Here is a 20,544-nt window from a genome sequence, read left to right as displayed (position 1 = left end):
CTAAAACTAAGTTACTACCTTCAATAATACTAATATTATCAAGATTACCTTCAATTACATCCCCTAATCAAATCACATTACTAATTTAACAAAAACCCCAATTTCTAACCCTAACTCAAATTAATTAACAAAAATGCTAATTAAATTACAACTACATACAATAATAAGCATCACTAATGTATAAATTACAACTAGATACTAAATAAGCATCACAACTTAAACAAAATATGAAGGATTGAAGTAATTAAATCGATTTGAGTCGAAAACAAACCTTTATTAAAAACAAAGGGTCGGTAGTGATGTAGTGTACGGATGGCGGCGGCGAGTGGTGGCGTCCGGTGGTCGTTGTATTGGTGGTGGCGTCGGGTCGATTTTTCTGGGCGTTTTTTTTTTTTTTTTTTTTTTTAAGTTGATGATAGAGTGAATGAAGGGGACGGGGTGAAGAAACTGGCAAAAAAAAAAATAAACAGACGATTGGCGACCGTTTTTGGTCGCCAAATTTGGCGACTGTTTTCGGTCGCCAAATTGGATAATATTGCGTCGCCCTTGGATTTCATACGGATTTTTGGATAAAAAGGTATAGTCGCCAAATTGGCGACGGCTAGTGGTCGCCCGAGTTTTTTTTTCTGTCGCCAAATTGGCGACTGTAGCATGTCTGTCGCCTTTGTCTTGTTTTCTTGTAGTGATGGATCTTAGTATTCCAAGGGATACAAATGATGCTCTCTTTATCCAATTAGAATCACCACATAGCCCCTCTTGTATCCATATACCCAGACAAATTCCCAAAGATGAACTCATCAAATTGCTCCCAGAGTCCTGGATTACTCACTATGAAAGAATACATGATGTCAACACTCCTATACAATCCATAGACTCCAAAATTACCAAACAAAAAGATGGCACCATTGAGATCTTTTTCAAAAAAGAACCAAATGAAAAATCGTGTCCACCAATTTTCTGTACAGAAATAAGTACTATCACTCCACTTTTCATTCCAATGAAACAAAATGAGAGTTACCTTAATATTCCTATACATTCCTTTAACTCTCTTGGAGATCCAGTATACGCATTTAAAGATGAGTCAGGACACAAGTACTTTGACATCTGTGACTGTGAGAATTGCATGATGACAGACTCAGATGAAGATGACTATCCAAAGAAAAGAAACAAAAACAAAAAATCCTCACAACAAATCCTCAAAGAAAAATATATATCAGAGGATCCTAATGTTGGTCTCTTGGGAGAACCAACTGGAAAAACCTTTGAGTACTATGTACAATATTCCAACCAAGAAAAACTTACCAATCCACAACAAGAAATCCCAACCTGTTTCATGTTTGGTCCATCCTCTTCTCATGACATAAATTTCCCACCAACCGAGTTTGAGGAAGAAAATTCAAAACATTCTTGGAAAATTAAAAATCCAGTCATCAAAAACCCTGATGGTTCCACAAAGCAAATAAGTGCTGCAGAAGCAACATTAAACTGGCAATCAGAAAATGCACGAGCCCAAAACAATCTATTGCAGCAACTAGATAAAAAGGTGACAATCATGGACCTTGCAGTAAAAGAGATACATAAAAAAAATCTCTTCATTACACCAAGAACTCTTGCGACTTGCAACAACAGTTTCCGTAGCATCTCCAATTATTTCCCAAAAAGAGGCCGAATTAAAAACCCTAAAAGCACAGTTATCCTCCTTACAAAATCCAAAAACACCACCAAATATGCCCTGTGACATATTCACTGCATACCCAGTTTATACACCACCTTTTGAAAGACATCCACAACCTCTTCCAATACTACCCCAGAATCAAATCCTTTCGGAGCATCATCTTTCCTTCCAACAAAAGTTTTGGAGGAAGGACATATCACAAAAAAGAGGCAGTCAACATCAACTGATGAAGGAAAAACATCTACAGTAACCCAAACTGAACCTTCTACAACTCAAAATCCAGAAGACGCCTCACAATTCATGATGGAATACCATAATCCCATCTCTTCCTTTCTAACCAAAATAGCCAATCCCAAAATAAAGAAGCCTACGTCTCAATGTTCAATAGACGAGGTTTTAATGCCAGAATTTATGATGGCTGAACCAACTCAAGTTGAAGAAGTCGTTGAGAGTGATACAGAGAATCCAGAAGGAACTGAACAACCTGAAACTCGTCCTCCACCAGGTTGGAACCCTAAAAGTCAAGATATACCGGGCCATGGTTTCTCTTTTGATAATATCCCACCTTCAAAATGGAGAGACAAGATTTACGAGATGCATGCCTGGTGTAACGCCCCGTAATTTCGGACCGTTAATATATTTCGAAAATAGTTTATTAATCAAATAAAATTTGATATTTAAGTATTTAAAGTAAAAATAATTCAAAGAAATATAATTTTATTATATTTTGAAGAAAAGTATTTATTTTGATAGTTTCTAGATGTTTAAAAATAGTTTAAACCGTGTAAAACTTTTTATTTCGAAATAAGGGCGTATCGGGGGGAAAATGACAATTCTTTTGAACATTGGGTAAACGAATTTGGAAATGGATCGTATGAATACTCAATTTTCTTGTAATCTCGTGTTTAAGAACTTTGGTCTTGTCGGAATTTGCGTTTGACCAACGGTTTTAATTATTATCAAAACGAGCCAAAACCGACTCGTAAAATCCCGACTCAAACCCGACTCCCTCCTTTCCTTTCTCCCTTTCCCGCGGACCACACCCCCTTCCTTTCTTTTTTTTCTGATTTTCTTTCCTTCCTTCATCTTCTTCATTGTTCTAAAGAAACCAAAACCCCATTTTTATACATTTCAAGCTAAAAATCGTCACAACTTCCTCGTTTCTTATCGGATTTTCACGAAATTTACATTTCCGGAATCCTCTCGTCGAGATCTACAACCTAGTATGTTTTAATTTCAGTTTTCTTGAAGTTGTTTTAAGACGAATTTTGGGTAATTTCGGTTTTATATACTTATTTTTGTGTTTTTATTGTTTATTTAGGTGAAGAATTGGAAGACGAGTTTGGGGACTCGTATATTGTCGAGGATAGCGGCTAGTTGTTGTTAGGGTTTGGGTTTTAAGGTGCTAATTGCTCATTTTCTAGCTTAAGGTAACATATTTCGAGTTACTCGACGAATTATCGTCACAATCTTTGTTGTTTTTGTATGTTTTGTGATTTTTGTTTGAGTAATAAATTTTCACATGTTTAAATTTGATGCATGCATGCTTAATTTATGTCTTTTGTTAGTTTAAGTTAACATAGTTGTATTGGGAACGATTAATTAGTGTTCAGACGATGTTATAATGAGCAAAAATGGAAAAAAAAGAGGAGTAAGGGTGGCGGGCAGCAGGCCCACGGCTGGCCCGGGTTGGTCCGTTGCTTGTTTCGCGGTTTTTCATGCCTTGTTCATCATTTCGGGTTTATTAATGTCATAGTTAATATGAGTACACTTTGAATTGAATCATGTTAGTAGTGAAAATTGGGTTAATAAGTAAAAAGTATGCTTATTATGGTAGTTGACACATGTTAGGGTGGATTTTAAAATGAAATTGTAATTAATAGGCTCAAAGTGAATTTTATAGCAATAATTGCCATGTTTTGATGATTGTCAAAAATCGAGCCTTAGTCCCTTTGATCGATTCGATGTCGATTAATTGAGTGATTGGTCACCGCAATTTAACCCGCACTGCCGCAGTAGGTGGGGTTGCGGGTAAAAATTCGGTTGGATGAAATTTTATATGAATTAGATAATCGGCCTTTTTCTTGTTTTAGGCCATTTATCAAGTGTTAATTCACATGTATAATTGATTGTATTTAATGGTATCTTATATGGTAGAAATGGCCCTAGATTTCCCTAAAGCCTTTAATATGGTTAATATTGTTAGAATTGGAAATTGGTATTGAATACTTATTGAGGATACTATTGGATTATCTGCTGAATAGACATTTATATAGCCTTTCACATGATAGAATGTTAGTATTTATGTTGGTAGGCTGGACTCTTTGCCCTCTTATGGTTAAATGGGTGTCTTACTTGTCTTGTGTGGTGTGGGCTAAAGTATTCAAGCTGGGACTAGCTGGGACTAGGTCCTAGGTGAGTATTTCGGCCTTCATCATAGATAGGTCTTTATAGTCTTTGACGAGTATATGTTCACTGCTTGATAGCCTTTGTGTTCCTGACTAGTGGATTTATATCCAAGTTGGGGCATGACCTCGTTACTTATTTTGATAGTAAGTGGTCAGCTTAAGTACTAGCCAACCCTTTGGTGGACTCCTTAGGGTACTCACTTTGTTTTAGAAAAATTGTGGGTCTTGGGTGCGGTGGTGTGTATCCGCATGTCTAGGTCTCAAGGCAGATTTTAGGCTAGGGTTGTGTTGTGTCTTGGCCATGTTTTATTAATATTAACCGCTGAGCCAAGATACCGGTTCGATTACCTTCCCTACCTCGTGGTATAGACTCGAGTTACAAAGTGACTATTGACCGTACTAAGAACTTATGCCTGTCTTTGATATATTGCCCTTTCTTGTATGGTGATTTTATGAATTGTAATAGGTGAGATGTAAGCCGGTTACAATTGATAAAGTTTGGATTACAGTTTGTTATATGTTTCACATGATAGTTTAAATTGGTCAATTTAGTATTCATATGTTATAATACTTGGAAATTAGATTAATTATCATATTGTTTACATGTTTTACTACATGTTACATTAATTATGACGATTCGTGGCTGGGAGGACTCGAAGTTACTCCCCACTGAATTGTGGCTTTCGTGTTTGTATAAAATGCGATTGACAGGTTGTTGATGCTTTGTTGGGGTCACAGACGAGCTAGTGAGCATAAGGAACCTTGGACCTAGTTTTGGCTATTCTTATAATAAACCTTTTAACTTTTGGTTTTGTATATAATTTGAAGGGACATATGTCTCCCTTTTCTATTTTGGGTTTGTATCATTACATTTTCTTATCGTTAGCTATGGCATGTAAATTAGTTCGTTAGCATTGCAGGTTTTGGCACCCGCCTCTTGGGAATGTTGGAAATGTTGTGATTGGTTTAGAAATTTTTTTGAAATTACAGGTTTTTATATAGTTGGACCAATTACAAACATATCCTACCAGTTTTTCCGTAGAATTTACGTAATTAGTTAAGGCTTATTTAAGGGTGTCACAGTTGGTATCAGAGCCTATTGCTCCCGACGCACGTTTGTGCACATCACTTAAAATTACTTGACCTTTAAATAATAAACTTGAGAGAAGGGTAGGATGGGTAGAATTAGGATTTTATGTGGTAGTCTGTTTGTGATTGCTAATTATTAGGTACTAATTAATTTTCTTCTTTTTAAGATGGCTCCGCCAAGAAGAGACATTGATGATGCTATCTTACTAGTTCTTACTCAAATTCTCCAAAACCAACAAAATCAACAGAATCAACAAGCTCCTCTTCCTCCTCCGCCTGCTGAGGGTACTCCTGGCACCTATACTTGGGTGGCTAATCAGTTAACCCGAATCAACACTCCCACTTATGGTGGAGAGATTGATCCAGCTGCTCTTACAGGGTGGTTTCGGGAGTTGGAGAAAAGCTTTACATTGTATGATGTCAAGGAGGAACATAAAGTGAAGCTAGCCTCTCATTTCCTAGTTCGAGAAGCAGATCGATGGTGGTCCATGACTGGGCCTACCGTTTCAGCTGAACCGGGATTTGACTGGGTACATTTCAAGGAGTTAGTGGAGGCCCGTTTCTATCCGCAAGAACTGAAGCAGCAGAAGTTGAAAGGATTCATGGAGTTGAAGCAAGGAAGCCTTCCTGTTCAGACCTTCACCGATAAATTCAATGAGTTGGCTCATTATGCCACTAGATTGGTGAAGGATGACAATGAAAAAGCCTTCTTTTATCTTGAAAAGCTCTCTCCTAAGATCAAAAGTATGGTCCGTCGGGATTCCACTAGCTTTGTTTCCATTTATAATGATGCTTTATGGGCTGAGAATTCATTGAAAGAAATTGAAAATGAAGCTCGTGCAACTAGTTCTAGTCTTGGCAAGAGGCCTTTATATCCCTCTTCCAGGCCCTTTACTCCTTCACCTAGGTTCATCTCTTCTCCCTCTGACTCAAACAAGAGGAGATTTGTTTCTAATGTGCAAGCTAACCGGGGTGGTCAATCTTCAGCTTTTAATGATAATAAAGGTACTAGAGACCGACTGTGCTATAACTGCAAGAAACCAGCACACCCTGGTAAATGCTTTGTTGATTCTATCATATGTTTTTCTTGTAACAAACCCGGCCACAAGGCCAATGTTTGCCCGGAGAGGAAGGTGACGGCTCCTACTACTCCTGCTGCCCCAGTGAGGCCAGTGAGGCCAGTGAGGCCGAAGGGCCGTATTTTTGTCATGAGCCGAGCAGAAGCTGAGGCACATCCTGATATCATTACCGGTACATTTTCTATTTTTGATGTTCCTTGTTTGGTACTATTTGATACGGGTGCCTCTTTATCTTTTATTTCAATAAAACTCTCCAATAAATTATCACTTGAATCCTCACAAGAAGAAAGCACATCTATATCCTTACCCTCTGGTGATGTCTTTTCCTGTTCTAAAATCTATCCTGAAGTCCCTATTTCTATTGCGGGATCTATATTTCCAGCAAATCTTTTCCAATTTCCGCTTGAAAAATTTGATGTCATTTTGGGCATGGATTGGTTACATACTTATCATGCTCGATTTGAATGTCGAGACCAGAAAATAATTCTTACAAGCCCTTCAGGTCACCGTGTGTCTTATCAAATGGTTAAAAGACAAACCGGTACTAAATTAATTTCTGCTATGAAGTTTATCAATGCGATGAAAAAGGGTCATCAAGCCTTCTTGTGTATGGTGACTACTTCTGATTCTTCCTCTCTGCCTCTTAATGAGAACATTCCTGTAGTATGTGAATTTCCCGAAGTTTTTCCTGATGAGCTATCGGGAATCCCTCCTGAAAGGGAAGTTGAATTTGCTATTGATCTTATTCCTGGTACCGGCCCTATTGCTAAAGCTCCTTATAGGCCGGGCACCGTCCGAAATGAAAAGAGTCAAGACTCAACTGGATGATTTGATTGCCAAAGGTTTTATCCAACCTAGCTCTTCACCTTGGGGTGCTCCTGTTCTCTTTGTAAGAAAGAAGGATGGATCTATGCGATTATGCATAGATTATCGTGAACTTAACCGGGTTACTATCAAGAATAAATATCCTCTTCCTAGAATTGATGATCTTTTCGACCAACTCCGAGGTGCTTCTACTTTTTCTAAAATTGATCTTCGTTCGGGCTATCATCAAATTCCAGTCCGAGAAGCTGATATTCTTAAAACTGCCTTCAGTACGAGGTATGGTCATTACGAGTTTACGGTGATGCCATTCGGTTTGACCAATGCTCCAGCAGTATTCATGGATCAGATGAACCGTACTTTCAGAGAACACCTTGACAAATGCGTTGTGGTGTTCATTGATGACATCTTGATCTATTCTAAATCTGAAGAAGAACATGTCCAACACCTTCGTGTTATTTTAGAGATTTTGCGCCGTGAAAAATGGTATGCTAAATTCTCTAAATGTGAATTCTGGTTACCTAAAGTGACCTTCCTTGGACACGTCATTTCAAAAGAGGGCGTTATGGTAGATCCTGCCAAAATTGAAGCCGTTGTTGATTGGAAAAGTCCAACCAATGTTTCTGAAACTCGTAGTTTCCTTGGCTTGGCGGGTTACTATCGACGATTTGTGAAGAATTTCTCAAAGATTGCTAGGCCGATGACTCAGTTGTTGAAGAAAGAGTCTAAGTTTGTGTGGTCTGAAGAGTGTGAAAATGCTTTCCAGGAATTGAAAAAGAGGTTGACTACCGCTCGGGTGTTGACCTTACCTGAAGAAGGAGTGGACTTTGATGTTTACTGTGATGCTTCTAAGCATGGTATAGGTTGTGTCTTGATGCAAAAGGGTAAAGTCATTGCTTATGCCTCTCGACAGCTTAGAGTTCATGAAGTTAACTACCCGACTCATGATCTTGAATTAGCTGCGGTGGTGCATGCTTTGAAGATTTGGAGACACTACCTCATTGGAGTCCATTGCAACATCTATACCGACCACAAGAGCCTGAAATATCTCTTTACCCAAAAAGAGCTGAACATGAGACAAAGAAGATGGTTAGAATTGGTGAATGACTATGATGCCGATCTAATTTATCATGAAGGAAAAGCTAATGTGGTGGCTGATGCTCTTAGCAGAAAATCCTGTCATTCTTTGAATTCTTTTCGGGAATTACCTCCTGAACTTGCTTTAGAACTTCAAAAACTAGGAATAAGCCTTGTAAAAAGGGGCTCTCATCATCTTGATGCCATGTCAGCTGAACCTGACTTCCACCGTGAGATCCGTACTTGCCTTCTTAATGATCCTACTTTCATATCCATTCGAGCCAAAATTCAACTTGGGCAAGCTAAGGATTGTAAGATTGATGATGATGGGTATCTTCGTTATCATGGTAGAATCTATGTTCCGAGTGCAGCCAAAAAGAATTCTTGATGAAGCACACCTCTCTCCTTACTCCATTCATCCAGGAGGTATCAAAATGTACAAAGATTTGAGATTGCAATTCTGGTGGCCTAGGATGAAGATTGAAGTTATGGAGTATGTCAGTAAATGCCTCACCTGTCAGAAAGTAAAAATAGAACATCAAAAGCCCGGGGGTTTGCTTCAACCCTTGGATGTTTCTCTTTGGAAATGGGAGTCTATATCCATGGATTTTGTGATGGCTTTACCCAGGACTTCCACTGGGAAGAATGTTGTTTGGGTGATTGTGGACCGATTGACTAAATGTGCTCGGTTTATTCCCATCAAAGAGACTTGGAGATTAGAAGTTCTAGCTGGTGCCTATGTGAATGAAGTAGTGCGCTATCATGGGGTTCCTAAAGATATAGTTTCAGATCGGGATCCTCGATTTTGTTCTCGTTTTTGGACTGCATTACAAGCGGCCTTGGGTAGTAAACTATTGATGAGCACTGCTTTTCACGCCGCCACTGATGGTCAAACTGAGAGAACAATTCAAACTTTAGAGGATCTTCTTCGTGCCTGTGCCTTAGATTTCCAAACTTCTTGGGAAAAATGTTTACCTTTGGTTGAATTCTCTTATAACAACAGCTATCAAGCCTCCATTAAAATGGCACCATATGAAGCTCTGTATGGTAGAAAATGCCGTACTCCAGTCTGTTGGGATCAAACCCAAAATGTTCCAATGTTAGGACCTGATTTGGTGACCGAGTCCATTGAACAAGTTAAGATCATTCGGGAGCGGATGAAGGCCGCCAGACCGTCAAAAATCATATCTTCGATGTCCGTCGTCGACCACTTTCCTTTGAGGTTGATGATCAAGTATTCCTTAAAGTGTCACCTATGAAAGGGGTGAAACGGTTTGGCGTTAAAGGGAAGCTGAGCCCTAAATATAAAGGACCTTTTCCGGTGATTGAAAAGATTGGTCCAGCTGCTTACCGTTTAGAATTGCCCCCAAATCTGAGCAAGGTTCACAATGTCTTCCATGTTTCTCAGTTGAGGAAGTACATTAGTGACCCTAGCCATATCATCCAAGAAGAGATTCTTGAATTGGAGCCTAACTTGGCGGTTGAAGAAAGGCCAATTCGGATTCTTGAAAAAGCCAACAAGCAACTTAGGAGCAAATTTGTACCTTTAGTCCGTGTTCTTTGGCGTTGTGTAAATGTCGAAGAAGAGACTTGGGAAACTGAAGCTTCTATGTTAGCTAAATATCCTGAATTATTCTCGTAAGGTATTCCTTTTCTTACTCTTTTTCCGAGTTACTAAGCCATGTTTAATCATAATTAGTAAAGATATTATTCTTACTATAGAACTTTAAACTAAAAGTTTGAAAATGCTTTTATGATTTGCAATGGTTTTAACATTAGTGAATGTTAAATCTCGTTGTTGGTGACGTCCCAATAATGGGTTTTCTCATTTATTGGTGTAGAAATATTTTTATGTTTTGATATGAATGTGGATGTTCTTGTCTGATCAACAAGAGTATCACCGTTTCATTGAAAAGATACCTATATTTTCTTATAACTATAATTTCTCCTTTTAAGTTTCGAGGGCGAAACTTTTTAAAAGGAGGGGTGATTGTAACGCCCCGTAATTTCGGACCGTTAATATATTTCGAAAATAGTTTATTAATCAAATAAAATTTGATATTTAAGTATTTAAAGTAAAAATAATTCAAAGAAATATAATTTTATTATATTTTGAAGAAAAGTATTTATTTTGATAGTTTCGAGATGTTTAAAAATAGTTTAAACCGTGTAAAACTTTTTATTTCGAAATAAGGGCGTATCGGGGGGGAAAATGACAATTCTTTTGAACATTGGGTAAACGAATTTGGAAATGGGTCGTATGAATACTCAATTTTCTTGTAATCTCGTGTTTAAGAACTTTGGTCTTGTCGGAATTTGCGTTTGACCAACGGTTTTAATTATTATCAAAACGAGCCAAAACCGACTCGTAAAATCCCGACTCAAACCCGGCTCCCTCCTTTCCTTTCTCCCTTTCCCGCGGACCACACCCCCTTCCTTTCTTTTTTTCTGATTTTCTTTCCTTCCTTCATCTTCTTCATTGTTCTAAAGAAACCAAAACCCCATTTTTATACATTTCAAGCTAAAAATCGTCACAACTTCCTCGTTTCTTATCGGATTTTCACGAAATTTACATTTCCGGAATCCTCTCGTCGAGATCTACAACCTAGTATGTTTTAATTTCAGTTTTCTTGAAGTTGTTTTAAGACGAATTTTGGGTAATTTCGGTTTTATATACTTATTTTTGTGTTTTTATTGTTTATTTAGGTGAAGAATTGGAAGACGAGTTTGGGGACTCGTATATTGTCGAGGATAGCGGCTAGTTGTTGTTAGGGTTTGGGTTTTAAGGTGCTAATTGCTCATTTTCTAGCTTAAGGTAACATATTTCGAGTTACTCGACGAATTATCGTCACAATCTTTGTTGTTTTTGTATGTTTTGTGATTTTTGTTTGAGTAATAAATTTTCACATGTTTAAATTTGATGCATGCATGCTTAATTTATGTCTTTTGTTAGTTTAAGTTAACATAGTTGTATTGGGAACGATTAATTAGTGTTCAGACGATGTTATAATGAGCAAAAATGGAAAAAAAAGAGGAGTAAGGGTGGCGGGCAGCAGGCCCACGGCTGGCCCGGGTTGGTCCGTTGCTTGTTTTGCGGTTTTTCATGCCTTGTTCATCATTTCGGGTTTATTAATGTCATAGTTAATATGAGTACACTTTGAATTGAATCATGTTAGTAGTGAAAATTGGGTTAATAAGTAAAAAGTATGCTTATTATGGTAGTTGACACATGTTAGGGTGGATTTTAAAATGAAATTGTAATTAATAGGCTCAAAGTGAATTTTATAGCAATAATTGCCATGTTTTGATGATTGTGCCGAAAACTGAGCCTTAGTCCCTTTGACTGATTCGATGTCAGTTAATTGAGTGATTGGTCAGCCGCAATGTAATACTCCGTATTTTAATAATAAATTGTGAAGATAATTTATGTAATTTACTAATTAATTAAAAGACATTGCTAATAGTAGTTATAATAAGATGTTAATTACATAATAAATTAATAATGCAAGTCGGGAATTGGGTTTAGCTAATATTTAGCATTGGGCCGTGTGCCATTGTTGTTTGGACCGAAATCTATTTAGTTGGTACGAGTGTAATCGGGAATTTATAATAAATAATATGGGAATAATATTATATAAAGGTAATTATAATTATAATAATAATAATAAAATAGTAAATATTATATGAGGAAATTATAATTGTGATAGGATTAATAGTATATGATAAATAATAATGATTTAATTATAATGACAATTTCTATACTAATTAGAATAAGGAAAGTTACATGGTTTCCTAATTGGTCTCGTATTCTCTAAATCTTACACTATAAATACCACCTCAAATCTGAGAAATAATTCACAAATTAAAAAGAACAAGCTTTAGGAGACGGAAGAGGAAGGAATTAGCATAAACCAATTAATCAACTCGAGGTAATTATCCGTCTTAAATCAATTTATATTCGTTTCATGTGAGCATCTTTAAGACAACCGTGTGACTTGTATAGACCGCCATAGGACACGAGATTTGAACCTAGAGCGACCTTGCACTGCAAATTTTCTGACTTGACCATAGTTGACCGTCGTTGACCTTGTTACGGTGGCTTTTGGGGCGGTTGAAAGACGGCCGGATGTAAGGGTTATACGGGTTGGTTGTGGGTATTTGGGATGGTTATTTGACCCACTAAATGGACACGCCTTGACCTGGGGTTTGGTTGGTTGATGTTGGCGGCAGGGGCGGTTGTCTTTGGTGGTGGTTGGGTGGTCGGGTATGGTGGTTTGTGCGGTGGTGACGGAAACAGGGGAGGAGGAGCTTCATTGCGGGCAGGCGGTTTTCGAGGGGTTTTAGGGGTTGTTGGTGGTCTGGGTAGGGTGGTTTATGGGTGGTCTTTGTCGAGGGAGGATAGGGGAGTTGATTGGTGGTTGTAGGTGGCGGTGAAGGTGGTGTTAGGTGGTGGTTACGAGCGTGTTTTGATGGGGTGTCAGGTGGTGTTGCGGTTGGTGTCGTGTGATAGGACGTGGGTTTGTGGGTTGTTGGTGGTGGTGTAGCTGGCGGTTAAGGGTGATTTGGGTGCGTGGTGCTGCAGGCTGATGGTGTCGGGCTTGGGTGGTGGCTGTGGTGGCTTGTGGTGTCGGGTTTGGTGAGTTTTGTGGGGGGTGTTGGTCACGGTTTATAAACCGTGTATGGGGTGATGTGTGGTTGTTTTGTGACGGGTTTTTATTTAATTATTTTGGGTAACTCGGGTTATAATTGAATCGGGTTTTTAAGTATCGTAGACCTTTAATCATAATAATAAATAATATATTTGAATAATAAATATAGATTTATAAATAGTAATTTGAAGTAGTAAATAATTGAATTGAATTATAATATTTTGATTAGGTGACGGTTGTGAAGAATTATAATCGAATCGGATTGCTTTATTTATTGGATTGATTGAGCTGCGTAATTGGAATTGCTTGCCAGGTAGGAATTTCCTACTCAACTCGGATTTTATTGTTAAGTGAATGAATATTTAATTGTGACGGTTGATAATGAGATTAATGTTAATATTGTGAATTATTATTGGAGACGGAGTATATGTGTAGTTATTGATGGAGCTGTATGACGGGATTGTTATTGAGTTTTGTTGTTGGTTGTATATGATTGTTGGAGAGTTGATTATTCAGTTGAGCATAACACGGAGGGTGTTACTGCCAGTTGTGCATAGCGAGCAATCGTTACTGCCAGATGAGCATAGTAAGTAATTACTACTGCCAGAGATAGTTGTGCATAGTAAGTAATTACTACTGCCAGATGAGCATGGTACGCAAGTATTACTGCCAGTTGAGCATAGCACGGTGTTAAGGAGGTTGTGCTACTGCCAGTGACGTAAGTGAATTGTACGGATGAAGTGATGAGAATTTGAAGAATGTTTATTTTGGTTGGATTATTATTATTGTTGTTTAGTTTATTCCTACTCAACCTCGCGGTTGACTGTGTATTCGTGAACACCTGCGGTGAACCGTTTTATGGGGAGCAGATTTGACAGGTAGCAAAGATTGGCTGACTTGGGAGCTATGGGATGCGTGAGGACTTGACGAATCTACCTAGAAGTCTAGACCACATAGAAGATTTTATAACTTTATTTATTTTCCGCTGCGAGTTGTATTTGTTTTATATTAAGTTTAGTTGGATATTTTGTAATAAAAATGTAATCGTTAAAGTTTTAGTTAAAGTACTTTGGTTTGTTATACTTTGTTATTCACTACCTCGGGAAACCGAGATGGTAACAGTCCTATTTATTTGGGAATGTCTAGCTAAAGGCTCTTAAATAAATGGGGGTGTTACAAAGTGGTATCAGAGCAAAACGATCCTCAGGCCTAACCAATGAATAATAATGAATTTAGGATGTGTCTAAATAAAATGAACCCCGAGTAGAAACTGTTAGGAGCCCCTCTTAGTACGGTTAAGAAGCGCGCCTTAATTCGTACCATGGCCCTCTCAGCTTTGAACCGGGAACCTTGTGAGACATTTCAGCGTGGGGTAATTTAAAATGAATATAGTATATTTCCCTTAGGAATTGGTTGCCTTGTTTGTATGACTGTTTCCGTTAATGATTGCGGATGATTCCTTTTAAGTATTGTTATGAGCATGTTGATATGGGGAAGGTATTTTGGCATCTATGTGGGAGGTGTGAGTATGATTAATATGTGAAGTGTTGAAGGAATTGCATGAAATTGTGAAGAATGCAATTTTGGTTGATTTCTCGAAATTTTACTCTTGATAGTTTTGGCTGCCATTTACTACTTGTTTAAAATTCTCGTATGAAAAATTTATGAGTAATATCTTTATGAGTTAGCTTTCATATGCCACTGGTCTCATGTTCAAATAATTTACGGTTTAGGAGAAATAAATATTTTAGAGGACAGTAGTCGAAATGTTCCTGTACAGTGATGTTTTCGCGCCATGTTTTTGTAAAATTTGCCATTTAAAAACTAATTAATTATTTGTTATAATTCCAATGCCACTGGTTAGTAGACTCATGTATGTTTCTAAATTGGTAAGCCACGTTTTAAGAGAATATTTTGACAATTTATGGTGATTTTTACAAGTTGACCTAAGTTTCTGACAAGTTGCTGTAAAATTCCTGTTTCGACCGTATAACTTGTAAAATGCATTATAAATTAATCATTTGGATTTTTGATCTGATTCTTTTCTCAATGGTTCATATACTTTCTATATTTTGATGTTATCAACTATGTGGAGTAGAATAATATGCCTAGTGATATGCGGAACGTGTTGCCCTAAGCCAATTATGCCTCTATGTTTAAGTTAGATGATGTTGATAGAGATTTGAATGAATGATAGAAACTAAAATGAACAAATAATAAATCAATGGTGAAAGAAGGGTTGGTAGTACCTCAATAGACTAAGTGACCGTCATACCAAACCAATAGTTAACGTATTTATAGCATCTCCATGCATACCAAGCATGCATCTAGTACCCATATGCATTCCATATAGCACAACACTAGCATATGAATTCCGTAACCTAACTTGATTCCCTTATATTTCTTAGGATGGATCCTTATTTGCACCCAGAGAACATATTCATGTACCCAAACTCAGATTTGAACAAGCATTGCAAAGCCTTGGAATCTCAAATGGATGTTTATGGAGCTTTAGTGGATTCGAAGTATCTAAATGACACTCATCTTAGAGCCTACACTTTGGTTAACACTTTACCTTTCTCTGGACCTTTAGGGAAAGTAAGAGAAGATTACATGACTGAGTATGATAATTACAAGATGCATGAGAATTATAGTCATTATTATGGACCTATCTATCCTTCACATCTCACCTATGATGTCGTTTTAGCCAGATTAAGATACCTAGTATATGTATGTTGGGCTGATAACCATAGTATCAACCGTGGACCTGAACTATTAGATCGTGACATTGGGAGTAGTGGTGAAGAGGGGGAGTCCTGTATGTTCCTTGGAGAAAAGGAGAGTGACACTTGTGAGGTGATAGAGATTAGCGATGATGATGATGAGGAGGAGGAGGAAGAGGTAGATATTATGTGGACTGGACCTTATGATGATGATAATGATAGACTTCAACCTCGACAGCAGAGAGCCTCAGACTATGAGATGGAAGATGATGTGATTTTTGTTAAACAAAAGTATACACCTGATCCTAAACCTAGGAAGCACAAATGGGCTCGTCTTGGGAATAGACTTAGAAGGGTCATTTGAATTAAGAAAGTAACTAAACACTTATGCTTAGCTTTTGTGATAGTGTATTATTTATTTGGCAATGTATTCGCCAGGAGTTCAAATAAAGTTAGCTTAAGTTGTGGTTTTGCTACTCGGAAGTAAATCAAATATTTTTGTTTTGTATTCAGTTAACTATTATTTAGTGTTGGGAATAAAAGTTGTTTTATATTACAATGTGTGTTTCATGTTTTATATTATAATAATGATTTGGTTGTTCCATTGTTTGATATTTCTAACTTCGAGGACGAAGTTAAATTTTAGGGGGAAGGAATGTAATACTACGAGTGTTTTGAGTTGTTGTTGTGATACATTGCGATGCGGTTGGTATGGATGAAAATCGTAAATGGATGATGGTGTTGAATGATAATGTTGGATGATGAGGGTTGTGGGCGAACTTCGGGACGAAGTTCATTTTAAGGGGGGAAGACTGTAATACTCCGTATTTTAATAATAAATTGTGAAGATAATTTATGTAATTTACTAATTAATTAAAAGACATTGCTAATAGTAGTTATAATAAGATGTTAATTACATAATAAATTAATAATGCAAGTCGGGAATTGGGTTTAGCTAATATTTAGCATTGGGCCGTGTGCCATTGTTGTTTGGACCGAAATCTATTTAGTTGGTACGAGTGTAATCGGGAATTTATAATAAATAATATGGGAATAATATTATATAAAGGTAATTATAATTATAATAATAATAATAAAATAGTAAATATTATATGAGGAAATTATAATTGTGATAGGATTAATAGTATATGATAAATAATAATGATTTAATTATAATGACAATTTCTATACTAATTAGAATAAGGAAAGTTACATGGTTTCCTAATTGGTCTCGTATTCTCTAAATCTTACACTATAAATACCACCTCAAATCTGAGAAATAATTCACAAATTAAAAAGAACAAGCTTTAGGAGACGGAAGAGGAAGGAATTAGCATAAACCAATTAATCAACTCGAGGTAATTATCCGTCTTAAATCAATTTATATTCGTTTCATGTGAGCATCTTTAAGACAACCGTGTGACTTGTATAGACCGCCATAGGACACGAGATTTGAACCTAGAGCGACCTTGCACTGCAAATTTTCTGACTTGACCATAGTTGACCGTCGTTGACCTTGTTACGGTGGCTTTTGGGGCGGTTGAAAGACGGCTGGACAGAAGGGTTATACGGGTTGGTTGTGGGTATTTGGGATGGTTATTTGACCCACTAAATGGACACGCCTTGACCTGGGGTTTGGTTGGTTGATGTTGGCGGCAGGGGGCGGTTGTGCTGGTGGTGGTTGGGTGGTCAGGTATGGTGGTTTGTGCGGTGGTGACGGGAAACAGGGGAGGAGCTGCTGTTCTGGGCAGGCGGTTTTCGAGGGGGTTTTAGGGGTTGTTGGTGGTCTGGGTAGGGTGGTTTATGGGTGGTCTTTGTCGAGGGAGGATAGGGGAGTTGATTGGTGGTTGTAGGTGGCGGTGAAGGTGGTGTTAGGTGGTGGTTACGAGCGTGTTTTGATGGGGTGTCAGGTGGTGTTGCGGTTGGTGTCGTGTGATAGGACGTGGGTTTGTGGGTTGTTGGTGGTGGTGTAGCTGGCGGTTAAGGGTGATTTGGGTGCGTGGTGCTGCAGGCTGATGGTGTCGGGCTTGGGTGGTGGCTGTGGTGGCTTGTGGTGTCGGGTTTGGTGAGTTTTGTGGGGGGTGTTGGTCACGGTTTATAAACCGTGTATGGGGTGATGTGTGGTTGTTTTGTGACGGGTTTTTATTTAATTATTTTGGGTAACTCGGGTTATAATTGAATCGGGTTTTTAAGTATCGTAGACCTTTAATCATAATAATAAATAATATATTTGAATAATAAATATAGATTTATAAATAGTAATTTGAAGTAGTAAATAATTGAATTGAATTATAATATTTTGATTAGGTGACGGTTGTGAAGAATTATAATCGAATCGGATTGCTTTATTTATTGGATTGATTGAGCTGCGTAATTGGAATTGCTTGCCAGGTAGGAATTTCCTACTCAACTCGGATTTTATTGTTAAGTGAATGAATATTTAATTGTGACGGTTGATAATGAGATTAATGTTAATATTGTGAATTATTATTGGAGACGGAGTATATGTGTAGTTATTGATGGAGCTGTATGACGGGATTGTTATTGAGTTTTGTTGTTGGTTGTATATGATTGTTGGAGAGTTGATTATTGATTGAGCATAACACGGAGGGTGTTATCGCGCGATTGTGCATAGCGAGCAATCGTTATCGCCGGATGAGCATAGTAAGTAATTACTACGCGCCAGAGATAGTTGTGCATAGTAAGTAATTACTACTGCCAGATGAGCATGGTACGCAAGTATTACTGCCAGTTGAGCATAGCACGGTGTTAAGGAGGTTGTGCTACTGCCAGTGACGTAAGTGAATTGTACGGATGAAGTGATGAGAATTTGAAGAATGTTTATTTTGGTTGGATTATTATTATTGTTGTTTAGTTTATTCCTACTCAACCTCGCGGTTGACTGTGTATTCGTGAACACCTGCGGTGAACCGTTTTATGGGGAGCAGATTTGACAGGTAGCAAAGATTGGCTGACTTGGGAGCTATGGGATGCGTGAGGACTTGACGAATCTACCTAGAAGTCTAGACCACATAGAAGATTTTATAACTTTATTTATTTTCCGCTGCGAGTTGTATTTGTTTTATATTAAGTTTAGTTGGATATTTTGTAATAAAAATGTAATCGTTAAAGTTTTAGTTAAAGTACTTTGGTTTGTTATACTTTGTTATTCACTACCTCGGGAAACCGAGATGGTAACAGTCCTATTTATTTGGGAATGTCTAGCTAAAGGCTCTTAAATAAATGGGGGTGTTACACGCAATTTAACCCGTACCTGTCGCAGGGCTGGGGTTGCGGGTAAAAATTCGGTTGGATGAAATTTTATATGAATTAGATAATCGGCCTTTTTCTTGTTTTAGGCCATTTATCAAGTGTTAATTCACATGTATAATTGATTGTATTTAATGGTATCTTATATGGTAGAAATGGCCCTAGATTTCCCTAAAGCCTTTAATATGGTTAATATTGTTAGAATTGGAAATTGGTATTGAATACTTATTGAGGATACTATTGGATTATCTGCTGAATAGACATTTATATAGCCTTTCACATGATAGAATGTTAGTATTTATGTTGGTAGGCTGGACTCTTTGCCCTCTTATGGTTAAATGGGTGTCTTACTTGTCTTGTGTGGTGTGGGCTAAAGTATTCAAGCTGGGACTAGCTGGGACTAGGTCCTAGGTGAGTATTTCGGCCTTCATCATAGATAGGTCTTTATAGTCTTTGACGAGTATATGTTCACTGCTTGATAGCCTTTGTGTTCCTGACTAGTGGATTTATATCCAAGTTGGGGCATGACCTCGTTACTTATTTTGATAGTAAGTGGTCAGCTTAAGTACTAGCCAACCCTTTGGTGGACTCCTTAGGGTACTCACTTTGTTTTAGAAAAATTGTGGGTCTTGGGTGCGGTGGTGTGTATCCGCATGTCTAGGTCTGCGCAGATTTTAGGCTAGGGTTGTGTTGTGTCTTGGCCATGTTTTATTAATATTAAACCGAGCCAAGATACCGGTTCGATTACCTTCCCTACCTCGTGGTATAGACTCGAGTTACAAAGTGACTATTGACCGTACTAAGAACTTATGCCTGTCTTTGATATATTGCCCTTTCTTGTATGGTGATTTTATGAATTGTAATAGGTGAGATGTAAGCCGGTTACAATTGATAAAGTTTGGATTACAATTTGTTATATGTTTCACATGATAGTTTAAATTGGTCAATTTAGTATTCATATGTTATAATACTTGGAAATTAGATTAATTATCATATTGTTTACATGTTTTACTACATGTTACATTAATTATGACGATTCGTGGCTGGGAGGACTCGAAGTTACTCCCCACTGAATTGTGGCTTTCGTGTTTGTATAAAATGCGATTGACAGGTTGTTGATGCTTTGTTGGGGTCACAGACGAGCTAGTGAGCATAAGGAACCTTGGACCTAGTTTTGGCTATTCTTATAATAAACCTTTTAACTTTTGGTTTTGTATATAATTTGAAGGGACATATGTCTCCCTTTTCTATTTTGGGTTTGTATCATTACATTTTCTTATCGTTAGCTATGGCATGTAAATTAGTTCGTTAGCATTGCAGGTTTTGGCACCCGCCTCTTGGGAATGTTGGAAATGTTGTGATTGGTTTAGAAAATTTTTTGAAATTACAGGTTTTTATATAGTTGGACCAATTACAAACATATCCTACCAGTTTTTCCGTAGAATTTACGTAATTAGTTAAGGCTTATTTAAGGGTGTCACACCTGGTGTACCGAACAACTTCTTTACCCTGGAGCTCAACTTACAACAGTAATAGATAGACTAGTCTCAAGATTTTATGGTCGTCTACGGCAATGGTGGATTAGTCTTGGGGGTTATAGACAATTGCAAATCCGACAGTCCTCCACAGTTGACGCTTTCATTGGAAACATCCATAATGAATTTCTGGGTGCTTGGGATCATTACACGACTCAAGCAAGAGAAGAATTCCTCAGTATGAAATGTTGTTCATTCATGAGGAAAGATCTTGAAC

At 37.6% G+C, this 20,544-nt stretch overlaps 2 long non-coding RNA genes across 2 annotated transcripts; both read left to right on the top strand.

Annotated features, from left to right (window-relative positions):
* The first annotated feature begins 2,733 nt into the window (after positions 1-2,733).
* Positions 2,734-5,072, top strand: LOC141609283 (uncharacterized). Its single transcript, XR_012527340.1, has 3 exons — positions 2,734-2,898; positions 2,997-3,105; positions 4,795-5,072. It is a non-coding gene; the product is annotated as an uncharacterized LOC141609283 (long non-coding RNA).
* Positions 5,073-10,644: 5,572 nt separating this feature from the next.
* Positions 10,645-20,148, top strand: LOC141609282 (uncharacterized). Its single transcript, XR_012527339.1, has 3 exons — positions 10,645-10,758; positions 10,857-10,965; positions 19,904-20,148. It is a non-coding gene; the product is annotated as an uncharacterized LOC141609282 (long non-coding RNA).
* Positions 20,149-20,544: the final 396 nt, after the last annotated feature.

Source organism: Silene latifolia, chromosome 10 (genome assembly GCF_048544455.1).
Source record: "Silene latifolia isolate original U9 population chromosome 10, ASM4854445v1, whole genome shotgun sequence".
NCBI lineage: Eukaryota > Viridiplantae > Streptophyta > Magnoliopsida > Caryophyllales > Caryophyllaceae > Silene > Silene latifolia.
The sequence above is the reverse complement of the archived record's forward strand: the minus strand, read 5'-3'. Positions and strand labels throughout refer to the sequence as shown.